The 5,000-nt window shown below is 39.2% G+C and overlaps 1 pseudogene; it reads right to left on the reverse strand.

Moving 5' to 3' along the window:
* Positions 1–1,386: 1,386 nt before the first annotated feature.
* On the reverse strand, positions 1,387–3,872 carry LOC132686114 (transcription factor BTF3 pseudogene; annotated as a pseudogene).
* Positions 3,873–5,000: the final 1,128 nt, after the last annotated feature.

The following is a 5,000-nucleotide window of genomic DNA, read 5'->3' on the forward strand; positions in this document are numbered from 1 at the left end:
TTGTATTTCTGTGGTGTTGGTTATTACTACTTCATTTCTGATTTTATTTTTTTCACCTTTTTTTTTGATGAGTCTGGCTAAAGGTTTATTAATTCTATCTTTTCAAAGAATCAGCTGTTTTCATTGATCTTTTAAAAATTGTTTTTCTAGTCTATTTCATTTATTTTGCTCTGATCTGTATTATCTCCTTCCTTCTACTAACCTTAGGATTTGTTCTTTTTCTAGTTCCTTTAGGTATAAGGTTACATGGTTTATTTGGGATTTTTCTTGTTTCTTGAGGTGGGACTGTATCCTTTTATAAGTATACTTTGCTCTTAAAATTGCTTTTGCAGTGTTCCAAAGATTTTGAACTGTTGTTTTCATTTTCATTTATTTCCATGTATTTATTTCCTCTTTTAATGTTTTCATTGACCCCTTGGTCATTTAGTAGCATATTGTTTCCACATATTTGTGTTTTTTCCATTTTTTTTCCTTGTGATTGATTTCAAGTTTCATACTCTTGTGGTCAGAAAAGATGCGTGATATAATTTCAATCTTCTTAAATGTATTGAGATTTGTTTTGTGGTCTAATATGTGATCTCTCCTGGAGGATGTTCCATGTGTACTGGAAAATAATGTGTATTCTACTGCTTTAGGATAAAATGTTTTGTCTATCTCTTAAAGTCAATCTGGTCTAATGTGTCACTCAAAGACACTGTTTCTCATTGATTTCTGCCTGGACAGTATATCCATTGATGTAATTGGGATGATAACATCCCCTAGTATTTTGTATTACTACCAATTTCTCCCTTTATGTCTCTTAATATTTACTCTATTTAGGTACTCCAATGTTGAGTGCATATTTACAATTATTATATTTTCTTGTTGGATTGATCACTTATTATGTAATGCCCTTCTTTGTCTCTTGTTTCAGTCTTTGTTTTAAAGTGTATTTTGTCTGGTATAAGTATTGCTACCTTGGTTTTTTGTTTTTTTTTCCCTTTCATTTGCATGAAATATCTTTTTGCATCCTTTTAGTTTCACTGTGTAGGTGTCTTAGGTCTGATGGAGTCTCTTGTAGGCATCAGATAGGTGAGACTTGATTGTTACTCCCCCTTCCATCACCCTATGTCTTTTGATTTGAGCATTTAGACTATTAACATTTAAAGTCATTATTGATAGATATGTACTTACTGCTATCGTGTTGTTTTCTGGCTTCTTTTGTGTGTGTGTGTGTGTGTGTGTGTGTAGATCTGTATTCCTTTCTTTTATTGCTCTTTCCTTGTGATTGATTAATTTCTGTAGTGTCCTGTTTGGTTTTCTTTCTCATTTTTTTGTGTATCCATTAGAAGTTTGGAGTTTGTGGTTACTGTGAGATTTATATATAACATTCTAACTTTATAGCAGTCTATATTAAATTGATGGTCACTTAAGTTTGAACACATTCTAAAAGAACATTTTTACTACCCTTCCATGTTTTATGTGTCTGTTGTCATATTTTACATAATTTTACTCATTTTCTTCTAATTATGGCCTTTTCTTTTTTCCTTAAAGAACTCTTTTGGCTTTTGCTTGTCTGGGAAACTCTACCTCTCCTTCACTTCTGAATGGTAACTTCGGTGGGTGTTCTTGGTTGTAGATTTGTTTTTCCAGCTCTTTGAATATATCATGCCACCCCCTTCTGGCCTGCAAAGTTTCTTCTGAAAACAATCAGCTGGACAGCCTTATTGGGTTTCCCTTGAACATAACTTTTTGCTTCTCACTGCTTTTAAAATTCTCTATCTTTAACCTTTGACCTTTTTTTTTTTTAATTGGGCAAAGAACTTTATTAACCTTGTTTCAAACTTTATTTCCAGGCTTCTTCAGCTTAATTAGCTGCAAAGAATGAATTGTGTGTAAGTCAAAACCGAACAGAGCTGCAATGTCCAAGGGGCTTGGGTTTAAAAATATTAGCTATCTATATTAATTTTATCAGAGCCATAAACAAAATTTTAAAAAGCAGTCACAATACAAAATAGCAGCTCCCAGTCACTCCAAGTTTTATCTTCTTTAGAAGTTGACTCAATTCAGTTTGCTTCATTCTTGGAAGATTCATCAAAATTCTCCATAAGATCTGGAACTTCATCATCATCATCCTCTCCTGTAGCAAGTGGCCCTTTTCTAGCTACACATTGTTTGCACAGCACTTCAGCCAGTCTTCTTAGACTAGTCAGACTGTCCACGCCAAGTTGGTTTAAGATACTGGGTAGCATTTCGGTCAGCTGCTCTGTCTCAGCGTGGCCTGTAATTGTGAAAGTGCCAGGGTTGCCTGAACTTTGGGTTGTTAAAGTAGATCACTGCTCCTTGGTTTGTGAACACATTCAATTCCAGAGATATTGTTTACCCCTAACTTCTTTAAGGAAAACTGAAGTTTTTTTTTTGTTTTTTGTTTTTTTTTGTATCATCTGCTGTAGCCATTCTATGAACCACCTTCTTCTTTCAGTGAGCAGCTCCCTTTCCACCAATGCACACTTTGCTTGCAGTTTGGCAACTTTCTCCTGGTTCATGATAGTTTCTTTCATCTTGCTGGAGTGGAAATAGGACCCGGGGTTGGCACTCAGGGGTCTTGGGTGGACCAGTTGGCATCAGGTACACACAGGGACACAAGATGGCCTAACTTTTGACATTTTAATTATTATGTATGTTGGTGTGGAGGCTCTTGAATTCATCTCGTTTAGAACTCTGTTCTTCCTGAATCTGGATGTGTTTTCTTCCTCAAATTTGGGAAGTTTTCAGCTATTATTTCTTCAAATACACTTTCTGCCTCTTTTTCTCTGTCTGGGACCCCTATAATGCAAATGTTTGTTTACTTGATGTTGTCCAAGAGATCCTTTATCCTCATTAAAAAATTTTTTTTTTCCTTTTTACTGTTCAGCTTAGGAGTTTTCATTACTCTGACTTCAGATCACTGGTCCATTATTCTGCATCTGCTAATGTACTGTTGATTCCCTCTAGAGTACTTTTATTTCCGTTATCGTGGTCTTCAACTCTGATTAGTTCCTTTATGTTTTCCATCTTTTTGTTGAAGCTCTTACTCAGTTCTTCCATTCTTTTCTCCAGTCCAGTGAGCATCTTTATAATCATTACTTTAAATGTCTTCTCGGGCATGTTGCTTATCTCCATTTCATTTAGTTTTATTTCTGAGGCTTTGTCTTGTTCTTTCATTTGGAGCACATTCTTCTATCCCTTCATTTTGCTGGACTTTCTGTGTTTGCTTCTTTGAATTAGATGGAACAGCTACTTCTCTTAAACTTGAGAAAGTGGTCTTGTGTATGGTCAACCCCTATGTAGATTATGTGTGCCTGGTGACTTTGGCTGGTTGGCTGGAACTGTGGCTGGTATAGGGGTCCTGGGGTATACCATCCTGGGCCTGTCCTGGTGGGATGGCCACAGCTGATGTGGGCATGAGATTGGTGGTCCTAGGGTTCTCTGTGCAGAGGGTGCCCTGGAAGGATGGATAAAGTTGAAATGGGTGCAAGCTGGGGTGTCCTGGGGTGCTCAGCAAAAGGGGGGCCCTGGTGGGGCAGCGGAAGCAGAGGCAGGCCTAAGCTGGGAGGTCCCAGAGTGCTCTGCACCAGAGGTGCCCTACAAGTCATCTGGAGCCAAAGTGGTATGGTTCTGGAGTGTTCTGGCATGCTTTACCTCTCTGTCACCTTGGTGACATGGCTGGAGCTGTAGTAAACACTGCCCAGGGCTAGGCTGGTGTGCACTGCACTAGGGACACTTTACTGAGATGACTGGGACAGGTGTGGGCTAGGGGCTCCAGGCCCAAGAGGTGGTAGGCCAGCCGAGACACCTGGACGCTGCTTCCATCCTTTCTACCAAGGTGGAGAAGGAACATAAATGGTGGTACTCGCCAGCCCCTCTGACCCAGAGTTCCAACCACTCTCTTTCCATCTGGCAGAGTTCTAGGGCTGGATCTTCTATATTCTAGCTGCTCTTGAAACCACAGCTTTCTGTCAGTACCCAGGGGACCTGGGGCTGGTGTGTGGTAGGGGCCCAGGGTTCACTGAGGACACAGAAGGACAGCTATGGCTCTGGACGCTGCTTCCATCTGCGTTATCAGGGTGGCTGGGGAATGTAAACCAAGGTGCTCAGCAGCCTGTTGGACCCACAGAGTTCCAGAACACCCCTCACCACAGGGCAGGTTTCTAGGGCTAGTTCCTTTATATTCTAGTTGATCTTTGGAACTGTAGGTTTTTTTGTTTGTTTGTTTGTTTTTGTTTTTTCTGTGCCCCAGGCAAACAGATATGTTCATAATCCCTTGGGTACTATTCCTCCTTGCTGCAATCTATAGCATCAAAATTAAAATTCCTTTCTTCCAGTGTCTCCATCTTTCCTGCCCTTCTCTCAGTCTTTGTGCAGGAGCTTCTCAGCCCTCAGTTCTTCAGAGGGAATTACTCTAGAAATAGGTGTATATTTGGTGTGTCTGCGGAGGAGGTGAGTTCAGGATCTTACATCACAATCTTAAACCAGAGCCTGTAAATTCACTAAAAAAATTTTTTTAATGTTTATTTTTTAGAGAGTGAGCAAGCACAAGTAGGGGAAGAGCAGGGAGAGAGAAAAGGAGAGACACAGAATGTGAAGCAGGCTCCAGGCTCTGAGCTGTCAGCACAAAGCCAACACAGGGCTCAAACCCATGAACCTTGAGATCATGACCTGAACCAAAGTTGGACGCTTAACTGACTGAGACACCCAGGTGCCCCTAAATAAATTCATTTTAATCTTAATCTACAATTCTTTTAAAGATTCCCTTTTCACAAACCTTTTATAACTTTCCTCTTTTATATTCAGATTTTTGTCCTAAGTTTTTCCTTTTTAAATAACCAGCCTCATGTTAGGATGAGATTACTTTCTTTCTCCAACCAAAAATGCATTTCCATTCCTCATACCTTCTTCTACTAAAAGCACACATTTTACTAGAGATGTTTCCCTTATTTTTTATATATACTCATGTGTATTAGACTTAACTCTTAGAAATG

This window comes from Panthera onca, chromosome F1 (assembly GCF_046562875.1).
Source record: "Panthera onca isolate mPanOnc1 chromosome F1, mPanOnc1 haplotype 2, whole genome shotgun sequence".
Lineage (NCBI taxonomy): Eukaryota > Metazoa > Chordata > Mammalia > Carnivora > Felidae > Panthera > Panthera onca.